We start from the raw sequence: 23,329 nt of genomic DNA on the forward strand, positions 1-23,329 counted from the left end.
CGATGCCTCATTTGGCGGAAGAAGAGAGCATTCTTAGCCCGGCTGGAGAGAGACATGTATCAGCTGCTTTGAGTCAGGATTCTGGGGAGGCTTGGAGATTGGTTAGAGAGCACCCCCCGCCTCCGGCCATTACCTCTCCAGATACATGGGGCGAGTATGCAGCCTCCCTCTACATAGTACCAAAGCAGCCACCACTACCGAACCCTCCAGAGCCTTGTCCACCCACTTCTGCCTTCTTCACAGCAGAGATGGTTAGGAGGGCCATCGACAGATTGCATATAGGGAGGGCACAGGATCATGAGGGCATTGTAGCCGAGCATTACATACATGCTAGAGATATGATTGCAGACTTGCTAGCTCTCATGTTTAATAGAGCCATGTGTGAGGGGTTTCCTGGGACTTGGAGTACTTCCACGATTGCGCCAGTACTCAAGTTTGGAGATCTGAGCCTCCCAACTAACTACCGCACCATTATGATTGGTCACTCGCTGGCCAAGCTATATGCCTCTATTCTTGAGCAGGAGTTGAGCATATGGGCAGAGAGACAAGGGGTCCGAGCTCAGGGACAAGCCGGTTTCAGGAGGAGATTCTCTACTCTGGATCATATCTTTACCCTCAGGGCTATCATTGAGGAGGGCAGAGCACATGGGAGGAGGACCTACTGTGGCTTTGTGGATTTTCGCAAGGCCTTTGACACAGAGCTAGACTGATGCGCAGGCTGCAAGACTTGGGGGTTCCATGTGAGCTCATTTGGGGTATTATGGCACTTTATGAGATAGTAGTTGGGCAGGTGCGGACTTCAGAGGGTATCTCCCAGCTAGTACACTCCACTATAGGGATGAAACAGGGCTGCCCGCTCTCTCCGACTCTATTTGGACTATACATTGATGAGATCTCTGATTATATTGGGACACGAGGGGACAGAGGAGCCTAGTTGGCTGGCACTTGGATACCTTTGCTCTTATATGCTGATGATATTGTGCTTATAGTAGACTCACCAGAGGGTATGCAGAGGCACTTGGATACTTTACATGCTTATGCACAAGACAGTGGGCTCTCAGTTAACCTTGGTAAGACCAAGGTTATGTTGTTTAACACTACAGCTCAGTGGGTCTGGAGATCAGCGCCTATTTTCACTTATTGGGCAGAAGACAGTGGAGTATGTTGACTCAGAGGGGGGCAGCAGAGGCCAGATTGACTAGAGGATATGCAGCACTAGGAGATCTAGAGAGGATATGCAGCACTAGGAGGTCTAGAGAGGATGTGCTCACAGGTACAGTTTCAGGAGCCACGCACTAAGCTGTGGCTTTTTGACACGCTGGTCACATCGGCTATGCTATATGGAGTTTAGATCTGGGTGCCTAGCCTAGATCGTGACAGTCGATCAGGACGCACATACGATGGATGGAGATCGATGGAGAGATCACTTATGTCCATGATCTCCAGGATGATTCGGGCTAAGGCCTCGGTACCCCATGAGGTTATCAGAGCCGAGATGGGAGCACCACCGATCGTAGTCGAGGCTCTTGCCAAAATAGTGTCCTTCATTCATAGCACCTGGGAGCTTCCCCGACACCGGTATGCACGACTTGCTTTTGAGTCCTCTCATTAGCTAGCCATGGAGGGAGAAACTTCATGTTGGTATGCGCAGATAGCATCCTGGTTTGAGCTCCACGGGTTCAGGTTAGACAGACTTCCACCCTTCCAGTACTCTCTAGAGGCACCCTCTCTCACCTTGACACATTCTGAGATTAGTAGAGTCATCAGACAAGACCTCATTTAGTTGGACACTAGGAGGACATGGCTAGAGCCCTCACAGGAGTTGGGGACGAAGATGGCTTTCTGTAGAGACCATCTTCTCCGCTGCACCACTGAGGATGGCTTTATACTTAGACCGAGCTACATGGATACCCATCTGTCTCATGGATTGAGGTGCGCCGTTGGGCAGATCCGCACATCTTCACGTCAGTTAGAGATAGAGACAGGCAGATTTAGAGGCATACCTCCAGGGGACAGGATATGTCAGATTTGTTGGATAGAGCCAGAGGCGGAGGAGCACTACATCTGTCGTTGCACAGCATATTATGAGATTCGAGGGCGCTACCATTGCTTTTTTAGAGAGGGATTTGGACCACTGGCTATAGTCATGGACTATTGTGATCAGCGATGCTTGGGTTTTTATCTCCTAGAGATCTGGAGGCTCAGAGAGTCCATTATCAGGAGCAAACGCCCGACCGGCAGGGAGTCCACACAGAGACAGATTACTGACTTCTTTAGAGGGACTACCCGGGAGGACACACTGCTGACAACTCAACAGTGGGCACCCCGTGGGGCTCTAGTTGAGAGAGCTATCCAGTTGGGCAGATCCAGACGCCCAAGGGTTCGCGGATCGTCACATTGGAGACGGTGCCTGCACCGGAGGATTCAGAGCATCATTGCAAGGCATCTCACTATGGCAGATATCGAGGCCATCCGGCAGAGACCCATGCTAGAGCTCCTAGGATGATTACCACTCCTGCCATATACTGTTGTACTCACTGTCACTTTTGTACTCCCGCATATTCATGTATTCATGTATCCATGTACTCATGTATCCCATTTTGACTAGTAGCATTAGCTTCCCACTCTCCTTAGTTGCTGCTTTCGGATGCTCCCTACTCATGTATTGTAGGGCTAGATACTTACCTTCAATTCTTTCTTTTCTTTTCCAGACAGAGTATCATATGTCACATCGTTGTAACTTTGGTCTCATAGGTCACTTTGGCCTTTTGAAGACGTTAATATAACATTTCATTTCATTTCATTTCTCTATGATTAGGAGTAAACCATCAATTCCACATGAGATTGTGCGGGCAGAGATGGGGGTGCACCGATAGTGACAGAGGCTCTATTCCAGACAGTGACATTATGGCATAGGCTATGGGAGCTTCCACTTGATAGATAGCCTCGGCTAGCCTTGGAGTCCTCGAGACAGTTGACACTTGGAGATACAGGGTGCTGGTATGCACAGGTAGGCACTTGGTTTGGCATGCATGGTATGCAGATGGAGGCACTCCCCCCCTTCCACTACAGCATAGAGGCCCCGTCATTTGCTCTCAGTTGCGCAGAGCAAAATAGGGTTATCAGGATGGACATTGTCAGACTGGATACTCAAAGGACATGAGTTCACCTAGTTGTCCATTGGGGACAAAGATGGCCTTCTACAGAGATCACCTCCTATGCTTGATAGAGGATGTGTTGATCATCCGTCGACGCTACATGGACATATGCCTATCCTTTGGGGTGAGATGTACGATCGGCCAAATCCGCACCTCGTCCCACCAGCTGAGAGTGGAGACTGCTAGATATGGGCCTAGGGCGGCCGCACCAGAGGACAGGATATGCCAGCTCTGTCACACAGAGCCCGACACAAAGGACCATTACATATGCCGATACCCCGTGTACTACGAGATTCTGGGGAGGTTCCACTGCCTCTTCCGAGATGGGTTCGGACCACTTTCTAGGATCATGGACTTCCCGGATCAGAGATGCTTGGGACTTTTTCTTCTAGAGCTCCGTAGACACAGGGAGTCCTTAGTGAGATCCAGATCAGCTGTACTTGCTCAAGGACCATCACAGAGAGCTCTCATTGACTTCTTCCATACCAGCGGTCCGAGGGTCGATCCACCCATCATACCCAGACCACAGGCTAGTGTAGGAGCTTGGCCGAGAGGTGTGACATTCGACAGAGCCACTGAGTTATGCAGAGCTCGACGCCCCAGACCCCATGGCCCACGCGCCCACGGCCACGCCACCACAGGAAGATCCGGGCCATCATCTCCCATCATCACAGGACCTTCTCGCGCCAGCTTAGTTTTACCACCTTGAGCACCATGTCAGAGCGGCCCATGAGGGATGTATTAGGGTGATATGAGAGCTCTCTGCTCATGTACCTAGATCAGATTTTATAGGTCTAGATTATCTTTCTTTATTACTATTTTGTACCCAGGATTATGTACCTCATGGATATGATGTAACCTTTTGGTCTCAAAGGTCATTTTGGCCTTTTGAAGACGTTAATACGACTTTCTTTCTTTCTCTCGGCCATAGGTGTCCCATGCTTGACATTTTGGAGAGTGGTATACCATCTACTCGGAGCTGATGTTGCTCCCATGTTTTTATGTTCTTAGTTTTCCATGACGAGTTTCCATGGACAGTTTTGTATCACCCCAGTGAGATAGCTATATTTATGTTTTCATTCTGTTTTATTTTCCATTCCATGATGAGATATGCCATGGACATTATTGTACCACTTTGGTCTCATAGGCCCATTGGGTCTTTAGTAGACGCTTAATATATCTTTCTCTTTCTTTCTTTCTCTCTCTTCTCAGCCTCTACACCCAGTGCACATGGATCACACCTTCGGAGCTCCCCACGAAGATGCACTTCTACAGAGATCACTTCCTCACACTCACTGAGGATGGATTCATCCAACAGTCGGGTTACTTGAGTGTTCACATGTCCCATGCTATGGGGGTTGCGATTGGCCAGATACGGGTTTCATCGCACCTCCTCAAAGTGGAGACAGGTAGAGCTGAGCGCATCTTCAGACCCAAAAAGGAGAGGATCTGCCGATTATGCCACTCAGAGGGTGAGACAGAGGAGCATTACATATCCCGCTGCCCAGTATACTATGAGATCCGTGGGAGGTTTCACTGTCTATTTCGTGATGGATTTGGTCCACTCTCTAGGATCATTGACTTCTAGGACCAGCGTTGACTAGGCCTCTTCTTGCTTGAGCTCGGCAGACTAAGGGACACCTTCTTGAGAGAGCTTTGGCCCCAGCCACCCTGCCCCCTCCCTCACGAGCCAACCATCACTAGTTTCTTGCGGACCTAGGAGGTGGACACGAATTTAGTGGATCTTGAGGACCCTCCACGAGCTGCTCCAGACCTACCTCGCCCAAGAGGAGTTACCTCTCGGACCGAGCCTCCGCACTCCAGCGTGCCCGACGCCCCCCCCCTCCCCGCGCCCCCCCGGGGGGGCCCGTCGGCCACGATCACCTCATCAGCTCCAGATCGAGGACATACTCTACTGCCATCGAGCTACCTTTCCACGTGACATAGCTGTGGGAGACCTCTTGGCCAAACTCATTAGCCCTATGCTTGATATTTTGGAGAGTGCTATACCATCTACTCGGAGCTGATACTGCTTTCATGTTTCTATGCTCTTAGAATTTCCATGATGGGTTTCCATGGACGGTTTTGTATCACCCAAGTGAGATAGCTATGTTTATGTTTTTTGTTTTATTTTCCATTCCATGATGAGATCTCATATGCCTATTGGGTCTTTAGTAGACGCTTAATATACCTTTCTTTCTTTCTTTCTCTCTCTCTCTCTCTCTCTCTCACACACATGCTCACCATAGTGCATACCATGCTCATAGTGCATACCATGCTGTTGACGATGATGAGATAGACACATAGCTAGTCTATCATTTTGTATGAGTTTTTTTCTAGTTTTGTTAGTTTTTTCCATGACCGAGTACCACATGGAACTCTTGTACCACTTTTGGTCTCATAGACACATTGTTGAAGATGTTTAATATAACTTTCTTTCCTTCTTTTCTCATAGACCCAAGAAATTGAATTTTTCCCCATATTTGTTTCTGACCTAAATTCCATGAAAATAAGAGAATTAGAGGTTACTCTCTTCCTCGTCTTCCCCCCTTTTTTCCATTTTAGATTTTGCGCTTTTTTTTTCTTCACATAGTTGGGTTTTACCTTTTTTAATCATGTATGTTTTCCATGATTTTTTCACTTTATGGACACATAGTAACACTTTTGGTCCCATAGACTCTTTGGTCTTTTTTAGACATTAGTAGAACTCACTGTCTCTTCTAGATGGTCACATATCGCCATTGCATTGGTGTGATGGATCCCCACAGGTACCCAAGGCTTTCCATGGAGTCCTCCAGACAGCTAGTACTCGAGAGCCACACTAGAGTATGGTATGCAGGAGTTTCCACTTACTTAGGATCTGGTTCCACATGGACCACCTCCCACCCCTTCAGTCCAGTTTGGACTCCCCTTTTCTCTGGCTCTCTTATGAGGACACCAACCGGGTTATTTGGTTAAATCTTTTCAACCTCTACACCCATTGCACATGGATCACACCTTCGGAGCTCCCACCAAAGATGCACTTCTACAGAAATCACTTCCTCAAGCTCACCAAGGAGAGATTTATCTAGTAGCCAGGCTACGTAAGTGTTCACATGTCTCATGTCATGATGGTTGCGATTGGCCAAATATAGGTTTCATCCCACCACCTTAGAGTGGGGAGAAGGACAGCTGAGCGCTTCTTCAGAGCTGGCGAGCTCATACAGAGACGCATGGAGGAGAGGATATATGCCGAATGTGCCAGACATAGGTGGAGGCAGAGGCGTGTTACATATGTTGTTGACAAGTATACTATGAGATCTGTGGGAGGTTTGAGTAGTGTCTGTTCCAGGAGGGATTCCGCCCACTCTGCAGCAGGATCATTGATTTCCCTGACCAATGTTGCCTAGGGCTACTCGAGCTCTGCAGACTTAGGGACACATTCTTGAGAGAACTTCGGCCATAGCCACCCCGCCCCCTCCCTTGCTAGCCAACCATCACCAACTTCTTCTAGACCCAAGAGGAGGAGACCTCACAATAGTTGCCCGAGAGGAGTTTCCTTGGACCATTCATGGGCACTCCAGCGTGCTAGGTGCCCACGGCACCCCCGATGACAGCCACGATCCACTCATCAAGTCAAAATTGAGGACATGCTCCACCGCCATTGAGCTACTTTTCCATGTGATGTAGTTGAGGGAGAGCTCTTGGCTATACTCATTAGCCCCATGCTTGATATATTGGAGAGTGGTATACCATCTTTTGGGGGTTGATGCTCCTCATGTTTCATGTTCCTTGTATTCCATGATGAGTTGTTTGCATAGACATTTTGGTATCACTCCGGTGAGAGAGTTTTGATTAGTTGTATTTTATTTTGTCCCATGCGGACATTATTGTCACTTTGGTCTCATGTCTCATAGGCCCATTGGGTCTTTAGTAGACTCTTAATATATATATATATTTCTTTCTTTCTTTATCTCTTTCTCTCTGGCCCCTCAGGCGTCTTTCCCAAACAGCCCTCTCAAAGACCCATTTCCTCCTATCAGGGAGCACCAAGTGCAAGGGATGTCCCAACGCCTCACCCGTTGTAAGAATGCGGTGTCTTTGGTCAAAGGATGAGTTCTACTGATCCTTTTTGAGTGACAATAGTAGTGAGGCTTGATGGAAACTTCTTGGGCACATGCCACCCAACCCCATCACTAATCTGGCCATTTGGCACACCTACGGCCAAAATCTCTACTCCATTCCTAACCTCACCCTTACAAATCTGCCACACCTCCCTTGACCCACTTTTGCCACCCTCTTTACCATAGATAATGTCACTAAAGCCAATTTACGATTGGCGACAGATTGGCCAAATGTTACAGGCAGTGCAAACGATATAGTACTGATCTCAGATTCAACTGAGGGGCTACAACGACACTTGATGGCATTGCACGCCTTTTGTGGGCAGCGGGACGTCACAATTATTAAACCTTGGCGCAAGACAAGTGTAATGATCTTCAATACCTCACATATGCGAAATTTTACAGGCCAGTGCAAACGATATAGTACTGATCTCAGATTCAACTGAGGGGCTACAACGACACTTGATGGCATTGCACCCTTTTGTGAGCAGCGGGACGTCACAATTATTAAACCTTGGCAAGACAAGTGTAATGATCTTCAATACCTCACATATGCAGGGGATTAGGTAGACATTGTCTCATCTTATGTAAACTTGAGTCACCTTTTCTGGATCCTACTCCACACTGTGCGCCAGTGGCCCAGGCTCGGCTGACGAGAGGGTATGCAGCTTTGAGTTGATGGGATCGACAATGCTTTCTGGCTCACTTTCAGGGCCTAGCACTACGGGGTGGCATTTTGACTCACTTGTGAATCTACTGTGATGGATGGGGCCTTCTTTTGGGAAGGATGATTGGAGGAGAATAGAGGGATTGCAGGTCGTGATGTTTTCATGGATGATTTGGACTAAGCCTTCAATGCCACACTCCATTATTCTTGTAGAGTATGGAGTAGTCCCCTTGATAGTTGATGCCTTCTTTCCGAACAATGACCTTCAAAACCGTATCTATTCCTTGGCTCCCTTGGTTGGCACTACAGTTGTCTAGGCAACTAGCCGAGATGGAACATGTTCATGTTTGGTATGCTGGGGTTACACAATGATTTCTCTTACATGGGATTCATATGGATTGCGTGCCCCTATTCCACTTCAATTTGAATTTTGGATGCACCACTATTACCTTTGACCCGTGAGGACATTAACTGACTTATCCGAGCTCTAGCTTGTCTTCTCTCTCTTCTCTGTCTTTGTCAAACACCATAGCCATGGTGTACCTCTTGGGCTGTTGACTCCCTGTAAACCCTAACCCTAAAAACCTACATGGTATCAGAGCTTGTGCATCTCTAGTGCCCGTCATCATCAAACTTTTTTGTTCAGACCAGTTGCTCCTGCCTCCTTACTGTTTCCACTACTTCTGCTCTGCTTGACTCTTGTGTCGCACTGCAAGTGCTACTATGGCCTGCTGCGCCAACTACCTGCCCCATCGCATTTCACCTCGTCGTTAACAAGATCTACCGATCATGTTCATTGGAGGTCGAGACAGAGGAGCACTGTCTTTTCAGATGCCGAGTGTACTTTAAGATCATCCGATGGGAGTAAAAATTTACAAGTGGAGGGGTAAAAGCTCCATGGACCCACTTGCAAAGCTTCACCCCATTGCCTCTTCACAGGGGGATTTGGGCCACTGTTTCGGGTCATTGGTTTTCCAGATCAATGATTCCTGGGACTTAGCTGTGCTGCCACAGAGATCCAGCTATGCACAGAGGCACACAGGCAGACCCATAGCCCACCATCACGAGTTTCTTTCATCCGACCGAGGATGGAGGCCATGGCGGACGACCATGAAATAGCTCTTACCCGAATGACCCTACTTGTCGGAGATGCAACACATGTTGATAACAAAAGTGGCACCCCGCCTCACACGCGTCTCCCTAGACAGCGATTTAGGTGCAGCGAGCTAGATGCTTGCGACCCACCTGTCTAAGGAGATAATCCACCCGACAGGTTCAGATCGGAGAGATCCTCTAGAGATACAGGAGTGTCCCTTCACATGTAGTGGAGTGGAGAGCCTCTATATAGTCGTAGACTACTTTGATCCCCTCACTTTTGTCATTGTAGCATTGTACAAATGACACTTGCAGGGCTGTTTTTTTCTCTCTAGGTTCTAGTTGGGTTTTTTGATTGTTTTTTTTCCATGATTTTGCCACTTCATGGACACACAACACTTTTGGTGTGATAGACCCTTAAGTCTTTTGTAGAAGATAATAGAACCTTCTTTCTTCTTTCTTTCTTTCTGTGTGTGTTTGTGTGTAGAATGGCAAAACCGTGTAACATGGGTGCTTGCAGAAGCATGTTTATGAATTGATTGATTGTGATTAGCACCTAATTAGAGACTTAAACCCATGCACAAACTGGTTCTTCTTCATGCACAATACACAGTAGAGAGAGATGACCTAATCTACTAATAGGAAGTATATATAATGCTGAATAGAGATGATCAGTGCTAGCACCCCTCTTGAGTTCTTAATGGCTTAATGATGAGTGATTGATCAATGAATGACTATGGTTAAGGCCTAGATTCCTATTTATAGTGTCTAATGTTGTGAGTTGGCTACCAGCTCTACCAAATCTAATAATAATGTCCAACTAAGTGTGTTCACACAATATTTGCAGCACTATCCAGGTCAAACAGGGCTCCCCGCTCTCTCCCACAATAACTTTGTGTGTATAGTTACGAGATCTCTCTTTTTGTGCACAGATTTGGGGGTGCAGGCTTACTTTTGTCTCGGGGAGTGGTGCGCATTCAACTATATGGAGATCATGTAGATTGTATGTCATGGTAGTGATATGTAAACTCATCTAGGACCACGCCAAGGCACTTTTTCCCTTTTTAGGTTTTCGCTCCCGACTATGTGAACACCCTTCTATCCACATTCTAGGATGTACTTATGTTTTGTGCTTGGTACACATTTCGTAATCAAGCAATCTACATTGAGTTGTGTTCTTTCTTCCCTCTCATGGTTCTTTGCATCTCCACAATTGTGTGTGTCTGCGCGCGCGCGTGCACGTGCGCGTGTGCATTGCTGCATCTCTGACCCCAACATTTGGTATCAAACCTGTCAAGGTTCCAGCCTCCTACACTTGAGCTCCATCTCTGTTCGTAGCATGTTGTTCCCTACGAACCCTATCGTGCGCTCTCGACCTTATGAATTGACATTGATCTCTTGCACCACTCGCATCCGCTACTTCTTCATCGGCCTCGCTTAGACATTTTCTATCAAATAACTTTCTCTGCTCCCTACATTGATATTTTCAGTACACTTGTAGGTGTATTCCTTCAGAGAGCCACTCTTAGTCTATAGGTTGCATTCAGTGAACACTCTGCTTGCAGTGTGTTGGATGAGTAGCATACGGTGTAGCACAGGTTACTTTTTGTAGGCAAAAATGGTTGGAAATGATATATTTGGAATACGTTGGATGGGACCAACTATCTATTCTTGTCATACATGATGAGACATATACTTGTTGCCAAAGGCTCCAACCATTTTTGCACTCCCAAAGATTATATTTCTCCTGTGATTATTTTATTATTATTGTTTTTTAGGACTTGAGGCACGCTGTGCCTCAACAGGATGCCAACAGTTTGCCACGCGTTCTTCAGAGGGTGTAGTTCATCTATAACGGCAGATCCTACACCCCCTTCTATTGTGGGGCAACCTAGATGGAATGGCCAAGTTTTTTTTTTTCCCCGGAAAAATAATCCTTCTATTAGTTAATGAGAAAACACCATAAGGCTACAAAGCTCACCTCGCAAGGAGGGATAAAAAACACACAGTGAACACCTGAGCTCCACCCCTGTGGCTGGCCGCTCTCTGGGGGGGGCTACCTAGTAGTACATGTGGGAGGTGAGAAAAGCCAAACTGGAGGCCTATAGTGCCAAGTGACATCCTCGCCCCTCGCGATGAGGAAAGGGCCAGGCTGCCAAGTGCGGAGGAAAGCCTTGCGGCGACCTCTCATGAGATCCGAGTCGCCCTGAAGTTTTCCCCAGTGTCCTCTCAAGGTGTGAATGATGTCCACCCAGAGGGCCTGTATGACCTCCGCCGGTGGAGTCGCCTGGCGGTCAATGGCATCCCTGCATCGGGCTCTCCATATGTGCCAAGCCGTCATGCTGCTGATCATCTCCCATCTGTGCCTGACCTCCTCCTGAGGGACTGCCGAAGAGAAGTCTGGCGTCGGAACCACCGCCATCGCCCTGTCAGAGACCTGGATGGTCGCGCTGCCAGGGACGTCCTCATATCCAAGGGCCAGGCCGCTGTCCGTGGCCCAAGCCACCGCACCCCACGTCACCAGCATCTCACCTGGCGAGCCTGCAAAAACCATCCTGAGAGCGCGCTGCTAGACCTGTTGTGCCTGTGGGCAATCCCATAAGCAGTGCCGCTGTGACTCCTGTGCATGGCCGCATCGAGGGCAGGACGCTGGGTGTCTGCCAAAAGCTAGCCAGGCCCCCACAGCCAGTCCTCTATGCACTGTGAGCCAGAGAAAAAGCGTCACCTTCCGGGGCCGGAAGCTAGCCCAAAGGCGCTGCCAGAAGTCCCTAAGAAAGGCAGGGGAGAGCCCCTGTTGCCGCCAATGCTCGGCCGCCGCCAGGGTGCTCGCTATCCTGTGCCTCTGAATCCGCCGCCCGAGCCTCGCTGTGTACTGAAAAAAGGGGATGCCTGGGCTGGTAGGGCCGAGTAGGGATCTCGCCAAAACCACTCACCTGGATCCCACTGAAGGCGAATAAGAGGCCTGCTGTCCCAAGCCCATAATCTCCAAGAACAGTCCTCCCCTATCGAGGCCGGTGAGGGATCTACCTGCCACCATCTCTGATGAAAGCCGACCACCCGCACCCTCTGAAAAGTACAACCCTGGAGCTCATCCAAATCTAGTCGTGTCCTCTGAAGCTGGCCACCCTCTCCCACCTCGAAAGTGAGTGGGGCGACTCTCTCCGCTGCGCCGCAGACCGCTAGAAGGATCTCATGCCGAGTAAAGACGCCCATCCACTGTGGAGGTGGAGGGTCCTGTACTGGGGTCCGCCACTCTCGGGGGATGGCCGCCTCAATGTCCTGTCTCATCAACTCTCTGCCCCTCATCCCACTGAGTCTCCTCTCCTGAGCCTCTAGAGGCAGCTGCTGAAAACATATCCAGTCGTCTAGGGACTGGGCTGGGCCGGAGCTCAACCGGCCCCACGACACGTGAGACCGCGATCCAACCATATGGCCACTGGGAAGTCGAATCAAGGGGTCCCAGATCAATGGCTGCCTCAGGCGCTCCTCATCGGTGCCCGGGGGAGACTGGAAGAGTGACGGCCTCAGATGCCCCCAGGTCCTCAGAAGGCTAGCTGCAAAACGCTCCTCGAAGCCAAGGCCTACTCCTCTGGATCGCTGCTCTGTAAAGATCCACCTGATGCTGGGGGTCCAGGGGCCGCTAAGAGAAGGAGTGCGGCTGAGCATCCTGGAAACAAGAAACTCCTTCCACGGCTCAGCGCCTGGTAGGAGGCCACGAACTACCAACTTGCCAAGCAAAGCTCGGCTTTGGCAAATAGGATCAACAATGCCCAGGCCGCCTCTCTCCCTCGGCTGAGTGATCACAGCCCATGCCACCTTGGTCCTGGCGGGCTGCCCGTCGCCACCGGACCAAAGAAAGTTCGTGATGAGCCTCTGCACCTGGCCAATGCACGCTCGAGAGAAGGCCCAGCAAGAAGTGATGTACCACCTGGTAGCAAGCAGAACCTGGTTGGCCACAACTACTCGGCCAGCCAGAGATAAACGAGCGGTAATCCAATACAGAAGCTTCTTCCGAATGCTCAGAAGAAGGGGGGCTATCTGCTGCTCCGGAGATATGTCAATGCCCACATAGCATCCCAAATAACGCACTGTAGTGCCGGGGGGCAGCCTTTGAAAACCATCAACTGGCCTCCAAGTCGGGGGGGGCATAGAACTGACCCACAACCCACACGACTTGTGCGAGTTGATCAAGGCGCCCGAAGCTCTGCAAAACCTGTCCATGGCTGAGGTGAAGCGGCGGAGGTTCTCCTCTCCTCCCTGAAGATAGACAGCAGTGTCATCCGCAAACTCCGAGTCTAGGAGCTCCTCCGAGGTGCGGATGGGAAGCTGGAGGCCCCGCAAACCTGTATCCTGTGCCGTCAAAAAAGTGCTCATGGCCTCCGCCACAAAAAGAAAAAGAAAGGGCGCCAAGGGGTACCCCTGCCGCACCGAGCGCGAGAGCTGGAACCCCTCTCCGCGCACGCCCTGTATCAGCACCTGGCTATGAGCCGATGTGTAGAGTGCAGAGACCCCACGGATCCACTGAGGGGGGAAGCCCATTCTCTCCATAGTGCCTTCCAAGAAGGCCCAGTCCACCCGATCATATGCCTTCTCGAAGTCGAGAAGGAGCACTGCCAGATCCTCCTGCTGAAATCTAGCCAAAGCCGTAGCCTCCCAGAAATAGAAGATGTTATCCAGAATGCTCCTATCCTGGATGAAGCCTGTCTGCGTGGAGTGGATGATGTCCGGAAGGTGAGGCTGAAGCCGCCTGCTGATCGCCTTAGCTAGGACCTTGTAGGCCGTGCCTAGCAAGGTGATCGGTCTCCACTGTGTAATCTCCAGTCTGTCTCCTCTCTCTTTGGGGATCAAGTGAATCAACCCCTCTGCCATGCTGTCCGGCATGACTCCCGACTCCATAATCTCCTGGAATACCAATCTGAAACCCCTATGTAAGAGACCCCAGTACCTTTGGAAGAAAGCCACTGAGAGACCGTCCTCTCCTGGGCATTTGCGCCGAGGTAGTGCCTGAAGAGCCTCCTCCAGTTCCGTATCCGAGAAGGGGGAGAGAAGGGAGTGCTGCAAATGGACCGACACAACCGGTCTCCTGAAGCTCCAGACTGCCTCCCGAGCCTCTCTCACCCTGTCATCTGCTGGCTCAGCAGAGAGAAGATCCTTGTAAAAATCTGTGGCTATCGCCCGAACCCTGGGGGGATCCACCACAACCTGGCCATCAGCCTGCCGAAGACGCCTAAGACCCTCTCGTCTGAAGCAAGGCCCTGTCACCTCAAAGAAATCTCGAGTCATTCTGTCTCCAGCCTGTGTCCAAAAAGAAGCCCGAGCATGGAATCGGAACTCCACCCTCCTCTCCTCGATGGATCTGATCTCAGTGCGAGCTGACTCCATCTGCTCTGAGATCCAAGGGCTCGTAGGATCCCTCTCCTGGAGTCTCTGAAGGGACGCTAGACTCCTCCGCAGGCTCCTCTCCTGCTCTCTGAAGGCCTCCAGACGGTCCAGGGCAGCCTGTCTGAGCATCCGACTGATCTCCTGCAAGCCCTTGGCAAGATCGCTGGCTGCCGATTCTCTCCTGAACTGCAGCTCCTGCCAGACCTGCTCAACTCTGGTCGCAATCTCGGGCCCCTCTTTGAGACAATCTGGAATCCGGACGCTCTTGCCCCGCTCTCCTCTCGTAGGGTCCTCGATCTGGAGAAGCGCTGGAAAGTGGTCTGAAAACGAGGAGCCTGCAGGTATGCCCACAGTGCCACCTCTATCACAAGCCCACTCATCAATGTAAAACCTCTCAATGCGGGAAAGGTTAACTCCTGTGGCCCGTCTATCCGAGCGCGAGAAAGATAAACTCCCCTGCAACCTGCCAAACTCCGGGAGCATCCACGGATCCTGGCCTCTCACCTGCAGCACTAGTTCCTCCCAGGCAGCGAGCTCCGGCCCATGAATGGTCTCCTGGCTGCCCCCCATCCTGTCCTCTGCATCCTCCAGCATGTTGCAATCCCCCCCTAGGCACCAGTGGTCTGCCAAGGGGAGGGACTGCCTAATGGTGCTCCAGAACTCGGCTCTCGCCCCATTAGGGGCGTAGAAGTTGAGGAAGCCAATGCGGTCTTCCCCAACCCGAAGGATGATCCACTACGCTCGACCCTGGACCAGAGTGCCAGAGTCCACAACCTCGGATAGAAGCTGCTCGCTGACTGAGATGGATACTCCACCCTGGTTCCCCTGGGAGCCGTATGCCGGTGACCAAAAAGTGTGACTCCTGCCTGGCAAGATCTTCCCGCAGGTGCGGTACGCCCGGCAGAAAGGTGGTGCTCCTGGATGAAAAGGATATCTATGGGTCCTCCAACGAGAGCCCTCTGGATCTCCTGGCGAAGTCTGCCCCGACCAATGTAGCAGCGATGTCCACCGAGACCCTGGATGTTCCATGAGAGGATCCTCATGGATGAGCTATGGCAAGTGAAGCAGCCGCCACTGGCTCACCCCTCTCAGCCGGCCCGGATGATCTGCCCTCCACTCTGTGAGTCTTGGGCGCCGGCTTCGAGGGAGAATAGTCACTGTCTGTCTGGGTGCGGAGTCTCTCCAAAAAGAGGGTGACCTGTCTTTGTGTGCATCTCCACTCCGCCTTCGCCCTGTCCAGGGCATAGGCGTGAGACCAATCCTCTGCATATATGTATCTAAAGGTAGGCTGCACCCTCGGGGCGGCATGGAGGAGAATCAGTAGCACCGCCTCAACTGAGATGTGGACCGGATCCACCCGCCAATCCCATGCTGTGTCTGGGGCAACACTGAGAGGAAAGGAGAAGGCCACCATGCTGCTCACCACTGAAGGAGAACGAGAGGGATGGCACACCACGCAAACTCGCAAGGGCGCGACCAGTGTCTCGAACGGGCCAGCATCCAGCTGGAGGCACCTGAAAAAGCCGTAATCCACTGGTAGCCCCATCACTCGCGAGGGCCCCCCAGGGGAGGCTGGAGAGAACTCTGTGTGGCGGGCGAAGCTAGGATCGCCATCTCCACCGGCGCGGAGTGGCGGTGGAACAGCCGCTGGACTGAACTCTGGCCTACCTAGCTGCGCTGCCCCGGGGCAGTGGGTGGTCTGGCGAAGTATCCTGGAGAGGCCGAGGGAGGGATGGGGGCTCGCGGAGAGGAGGGGGGAGAGCGAGGAGAGGATGGAGAGGCATCTGCCAGAGGATAGGTGTCAGGGGGGGCCGCCGGGGGAGGCGGGAGGGGGGGGGCTGGTGGTGGGGGGAGGGGTGGGTGGAAGGGGTGCTCTCCGGGTGAGGGGAAGAGGAGCCGGGGGTCGCAGAGTGCGGCCCGGGATCCTCAGGAATCTGCTCCAAGGAGGGGGCGGGGCCGCCCGCGGGGGGAGGCGGGAGCGGGGTCTCCACGTGGGAGGCTCCACCAGCGGCCTCAACGGGCACTGAGTCTGAATCCTCGTCCATCGGGGTGGGACCTGCTGGCCGCCTATCCCTGACTGGAGCATAAGTGCGGGTAGGTGCTTGTACGTCAGCCGGAGTCGCCTGTCCGCAAGCCTGTGCTGCCTGTTGGCGTCTGCGACGGTCCCTGCGGGCCGGGCGTTTCCGCCGGCGAACCTCTTGCCATCCGCCAGCCTCCCGGGTCTGCGCGGCATCCTCCGCCGGGGCCTGCTCGTCAGATCATGGCGCCTGCTGTGGCGAGCTAGGGATGTCCGGTCTCTGAGGTGGATGGCCACCCCTCGGGTCTCCTGCAGGGGGTCCAGAGGCGGCATAGCGTGAAGGATGAACCCCCTTGCGGGGACAGGCGCGTGTGAGATGGCCCATCTCCCGACATGTGTAACACTGGCCGGGGAGGCCCGAATACTCCACGCGCTGTATCAAATGTCCTCCAGAAAGACAAGGGAGGAGGATCGTCTTCGGGAGGGACTCCGGTGACAGAACCACAACACGAATGGCCGGGAGTCCTGCTGCTTGAGCTATCACTGAAGCCGCTATCTGAGGCGTCTCCACCACCTGCCCGAACGCCTTGCCAATGGATGACAAGAGGGGCAAGTACTCCCTACGGAGTCCAGGAAAGCAGATAGTGACGGGAAAAACCTGTCGCGCCTGCTAGCGGGTCAGAAGCAGGGTCGAAACCATGAGTCCATCGCGCCAGGAACGCCCGGGATGAGCGGAGGGCAATGGGGCTGCGAGCCAGCACCATCTGAGCTGCTTGGGGGGACTCGAAATCCACCTGGTAGTAGCCACGTCCCAAAAAATCTACGCAGACGATCTTGGCGGGCACGCCAACAAGGCTGCCTTGCAGAAGGTCGTGAAGCTCTCTCCGCATCGGACGGCTACCCACTATCTTGCAGACCAAGGAGGAGGCCTCAAGAGTGGATACTGTGGAAACAAACAACTGATGATCTTCAGCTGTGAACTCCAGACGGAGACCGGAATCGGCAGGGGTAGTTGGAGCGGCTTCCATGGAGTCCTCCTGAGGGAAAAGGCCAGAAACCGGGGTCACCAACGGGAGGGACACAGCCCTGCGAGGAAAAGGAGAGGCGGAGGGTTACAGGATAGCGGGGGCGGGGCGCCGGGGGGGGGGGGGGGGGGGGGGGGGGGGGGGGGGGGCTGAGGCGGGGGAGCTAGCGGTGGGGGGAGGAGAGGGAGAAGGCGGAGGGGAAGAGTCGTGCAGCGGAGGGGGTAGAGGTGGCGGGGGAGAGAAGCGAGGCGGAGGAGAAGGAGGCGAGGGGGGTGGAGAGGCGGGGGAAGAAATGGCGGGGAAAGGAAGCGAGGAAGAAAGCGGGGGGGGGGGTGGGGGGGGATGGCGGGGGAGGAAACGTGGAAGGAGGCGGAGGAGGAGAAGGCAGGGGGGGAAAGAAGGCAGGGGAGGAAATGAGGAAGGAGGCGGGGGAGCGATGGCGGGGGAGGATGCGAGGCAGAAGGCGGGGGGGAGAAGGCGAGGAAGGGTGCAAGGAAGGAGGCGGGGGAGAGGACGGAGGAGAAGACGGGGGCAAGCGGGGGGCGCGACGGCGAGAAGCAGCGGGAGGGGGAGAGGCGAAGCTCGCAGGCGCAGATCGTCAGTGCTGCCAACACTCTAAGGTCTGTACCGGCAGGTTTGCACCAGGGCCTGGAATGGCCAAGTTGCCAGTGCACATGATTTAAAAGTACTGTTGTGAAGAGAAGCATAATCCCTCATATTGTCTCATGTAAGACTGCCAAGGTCTTCATTGTCTCGGCAAGTTTCGGCCTCTTCTGGTCTTCGCCCCTAGGAGGACTCCATGGCAGCCGCTCCGTCTCCCCGCACCGAGGCCGCCGTTACCTGCCTTTCATTTTCCGAAGCGGACCTGCAGCTTCTCGCTACGACTGTCGCATCCCTAGAGGCCTCCGCTCTGGTATGCAAGATTGTTGGTAGTCGTCCCATGCGTGGCCAACTCAGAGATCTTCTTCAGGCTAGGTGCGCTAGCAAATATCGTAGATATTCATCCTTTGGGGCGCGGCTACTACTAGGTTGAGGTCGACTCACTAGCGGCGTCTAATCTTGTCATGCAGCTGAGCCTCGTTGCACTATGTGCGGCCGAGGCCTTCTTTGCACAGTGGCAGCACGGCTTCGACCCGGCATTTGACCCATTAGCTGGAGTTTCAAGCTTTCCTGTGTTCAATTAGTTAAAGAGAAAACAGCCACAAAGGGCTAAGTACAACCACGAAGGGCTAAATACAAACTCGCCATAAGGGCGAGAAACAAGTGATCATAAGGGGGAGACATGCTTCTCCTCTGGCTGGCCGCTCTATGAGGAGAATGCTATCTCATACAGAGGAGGAGGGAGGGAAACAACCACACAGGTGGTCCGTAGTGCGAAATGGGGTCACCGCCTCTATCTGTGAGGAAAGGGCCAGGCCTCCAAAGTCTCAAGAAGGCTTCCCGCCGCTTCCGCATGCGGTCAGAACCTCCCTGCAACTTCCCCCATTGACCACGGAGGGTGTTAATGATGTCGAGCCATATGCTCCTGATGGTCTCAGCCGACGAAGTGTCGGTACCCTCGATGGCCTCACTACATCTAGCACGCTAGATATGCCAGGCTGCTATGCTACTGCAAATCTCCCAATGCTGGCATGAGCCTGGACGCCAAACACCTGCAGGTGGGGCTGTGACTGGTACTACTGCAATACGATGGTGGGAGACCTGAAGGGCATGGCCTCCCCCATCCTCCCAAGTCCTGACCACTCTAGCCTCGATAGTCCAAGCAACAGTACCCCAAGTGATAACCCGGGTCGATGCCCTGTCCATAGCAAAGATGCGGAGAATCCGCTGCCAAATCTGGTGAGCCTTTAGGCAATCCCAAGGGCAATGTCGCTAGGACTCCTGGGGGTGGCCGCACCTTAGGCAAGCTGTAGACTGCCCGCCGCCGATTGCCAACCACGTACCCACTGCCAGACTTCTGTGTGCCGTCAACTAGAGGAAGAGAGTGATCTTCCTCGGTCTAAAGCTGTCCCAAAGCCTCTTCCTCCAGAAATGTGAAAGGAAGCGCTGTAATAGGCCCTAAGACTGCCACTGTATATAGTTGGATCAATGAGACCTAGCCCCCCTCTGCTACGTGGTTGAATGATCACTCTCCATGCCACCATGGCCCTAGCTGGCCTCCCATCACTTCCGGTCCACAAGAAGTTCTGGATCAACGTTGTACCTGGCCAATACAAGCCCAAGAAAAGGCCCAGCACGAGGTGATATACCACATGGTGGCAAGTAGTACCTGGTTTGCCACCACCACTCTACCTGCTAGGGATAGCCTCGCCGAGCTCCAGTAGAGAAGCTTCTTCCGAATACTCTTAAAAGAAGCGGAGCGAGCTGCTGCTCGAGAGATATATCAATGCCAACCTGGCAGCCGAGGTATCGGACTGGAGTGCCCCTCGAGATCCACTGGAAAGCCTCGACTGGTCGCCAAGTCGGGGTGGGTGATGAGCCTACCCAAAAACCACATGACTTGTGCCAGTTGATCTGTGCTCCTGATGCACGATAGAAGATCTGTATCAGCTCCGGAAGCTCTGGAGATTCCCAACATCTCCAGCAAGGTAGGTTGTTGCGTCGCCTGCAAAGTCCGGCAACTCTTTCTGCGTGTGGAGGGGGAGGCACAATCCTTGAAGTCCAGTCTCTTGGGCATAGAGAAAACTACTCATGGCCTTAGCGACAAATAGAAAGAGGTACGGTGCCAGAGGACAACCCTGTCAAGCGGAGCGGGAAAGGGGGAATTTGTCGCCTCGGGCTCCCTGAATGAGAACCTGTCTGAGATACTGAATAAAGTCCCGAGAATGCGAATCCACTCCATGGGGAATACCATCCGGCTCGTAGTGCCCTCAAGAAAGCTCCAATCCACCCTATCATAAGCTTTCTCAAAGTCAAGGAGTGGCACAATGAGGTCCTGCTGTCGCATCCTGGCTGAAGCTGTCGCCTCCCAAAAGGTAAAGATGTTGTCCAGAATACTCCGATCCTGAACAAAACCAGTTTGAGTGTCATGGATCAAGTCTGGGAGGGAAAGCTGAAGTCGCCTGCTGCTGATGGCCTTGGCCAAAATCGTGTAGGCCGTCCCTAGAAGACTGATGGGTCTCCACTACCGGATATCCGATCAGCAACCAGGACGAGGGTTGTTCACACGCATTGGAATCGCTTTATGTAAGGCTTACATTCAGTGCTAGTTTACTCAACCACCTAGCACTTGTTTATTCCCACATTAATCACTATTAATATTTAACATTCCCCCCCATAGTGATAATGTGGCTAGAAAGCACAATCATCTTGGACTAGGTATACTTTATCTTCTGGTTGCTGCTTCTTGTCGTCGGAGGTAGAAGAAGCGGAATTTGTAGAGTCTTCATCAGTTTTCAGCTTTGCGAGCCTCCTTCGACACTCTTCGATGTAGTGTCATGGCTTGTGGTTGTAGTGACACTTTCCTTTCTTCTTCTTGGTGTCACCTTGTGATGAGTCCACTTTGCCTTTGTCCTTGGAGAAGTAGGCTAGGTCTCCTTTGCTTGCATCGATAGTTGTTTCTCGTACCGGTACGAACCCATTCGTACCATACGGTTCGTACGGTACGATACAAGCTTTTTTTTTCCCCACCTTGAGAAAAAAATTCCAAATGCTAAAAAAAATATAGAAATCTTGCTTAACGAAGACCCCAAATGCCTGCAATACTTCGCAACTTTCGTGTCCACTGAGTATTCCATATGGGGTTGCTGAGAGACCTAAAACATCTGGCAAGGTAGACTGGTAGTGACACATGATTGGTAGGATGAGAGAATCTTGCTACATCACTTGGAGATCCTTGGTATAGGGAGGCTAGATAGTCAGATCCTCAAGTTATGTACGAGGGAAAAGATTTGGACATGGCCATTTTGATCTAGAGAGGAGTCCCTAAACCTATCACCCTAGATGCACTGCTTGTATTTGTGCAAGGAAGGTCCCTTAGTCATAAACGCTACATTGGGAGACCTTTGGTATTGCATTACCCATGAAGGTTCTTTTTTGGAGACAACTCGGAGATCCAACTGGGAGAGACACATCTCCATGTTCTGGTTCCTCAAGCACTCTAGACTCCTCGTCCCCCCAACCTTCCCTCACATTCAAGCTTGAAGCTCCATAGTTTGTAAGTGTAAAAAAAAAAAACCCGTATTTTAACGTACGGTATCTGAAAATTTCATATCGTACCAAAAATTCCCGTACGGTATCGTATCGTACGGTAGCGTATTTTCGTACCGTGACAACTATGCTTGCATCATCCCTGGATGTGTTCTTCCTTGTCTGCTCCTCTTGGAGAAGTAATCCAACCAACTCCTTGAAGGATATAGGATTGCCCCCTCCTCTCATAGAGAGGTTCAGAGAAGTATAGAAACTTTGATAGGGCTTAGGTAAGGAGTTAAGAACAATGGTGATCAATTTCCTATTATCAACTACCTTATCTATATTCAACAGTTGTTCTTTAAGGTCAGTTACCTTGGTGAGATGATCTAGAATGGAATCACTCTCGTCCATGGTTAGGTCATCCAGCTCTCGCATCAGGTACATGACTCGTGCTTCATTACGGGACTGGAACATGGTCCGGAGGACCACCCAAGCAGCCCTTGCAAAGCTATAGGATCGGATGTGAGGTACAATCAAGCGCTTGACTCAGAGAGCGATCATGGCCATTGCTTGAGCATCACGGGTATCTCACCGTCTTTGGTCTTCACTGGGTCCAAGAGGCGGTGCGGTAATGCTTGACACAACTTGTGCCACAGTTTCAGTCGCCCTTGATGTCAATGCGCCAGGAGTTTGTGCAACAGGACGAGGCTCTTGCCCCGTGACAATCTCCCATAGCTCCTTGGCAATTAAGAGATTCTTGAGCATGAAACTCCATAACGAGTAGTTGGGACCACGTCACTAGCCTGGACATTTCCCAGTATGAAAGGGGTCTGGTAGACTCCTGGATGTCTAAATATTTAGAAAGTACAAGCTTTGGGAATGGGGGATTATCCTAGAATACAAAGGACTACACTCCTAAAATTTAGGAGAGTTGCTATTTTTGGCCCGACTCCGATGAAAATTCTGCTTCTGTCATTACATCTCGAATTGAGAAGATACCAAGAGTTGGCAAAGTGCCTATGACAGAATGTCTACCAGTTGGGATATTTTTAGAGATAAAGTTTATGGAAGGACCCATCTCCTAGATTGGGACACGTGGCAAGAAAGTGGACATAAGTGAGACAAGTGGCCTGACACTTGTTAGAAAGTGGATCAAAGTGAGACAAGTGGCCTCACACTTGTCACTTCAGCCATTGTGTGGCTCTCCACTTGTCACCGTAGCCTTCTCTTGCCATTTTAGCTCATGGATGATGGGAGGCCCAAATCTATAAATTGGAGCCCTCTCTCTTCATTTATGGAGGCTCTCTTGCTGCACACTAGCCTCTATCACCGTTACAAGCTGCCCTAATGATGGCTACTCTCTTTCTCTATCTTGAAGGTTGCCCATGAAAAATACCGGCTGTTGGGGACTGTTTTGGAGGCTTCCATCGCAAAGAAATACTTAAGGCAATGGCTAGAAATCATTTTATTACGATTTCTAGCCATTGTACTTGTTGTACCAACCCTTGTACTTTTTGTACTTGTTGTACTAGACATTGTATCGAATGTAACAGCCACTGTACCAGCTGTACCAGCCATTGTACCTATTGTACTAGTATTTGTACTTGCTGTACCGATTGTACCAGCCACACTACCTACTGTACTAGCCATTGTACTTCTACTAGTTGAATGGAGAGTTGTACTTGTTGTACTAACTCTATTGCATGGAGACCCGTGGTTTTTGGAGAAGAATCAATATCCACACGGAGGTA

General features: G+C 51.7%; 1 protein-coding gene across 1 annotated transcript in view; it reads left to right on the top strand.

The window, feature by feature from the left end:
- Nucleotides 1-23,329, top strand: part of LOC147625798 (phosphatidylinositol/phosphatidylcholine transfer protein SFH3-like) — a 258,611-nt gene that overhangs the window by 103,326 nt on the left and 131,956 nt on the right. The window lies entirely within an intron of this gene.

The sequence above is a fragment of the Cibotium barometz genome, chromosome 23 (assembly GCF_041138505.1).
Source record: "Cibotium barometz isolate CiBa-2024 chromosome 23, ASM4113850v1, whole genome shotgun sequence".
Lineage (NCBI taxonomy): Eukaryota > Viridiplantae > Streptophyta > Polypodiopsida > Cyatheales > Cibotiaceae > Cibotium > Cibotium barometz.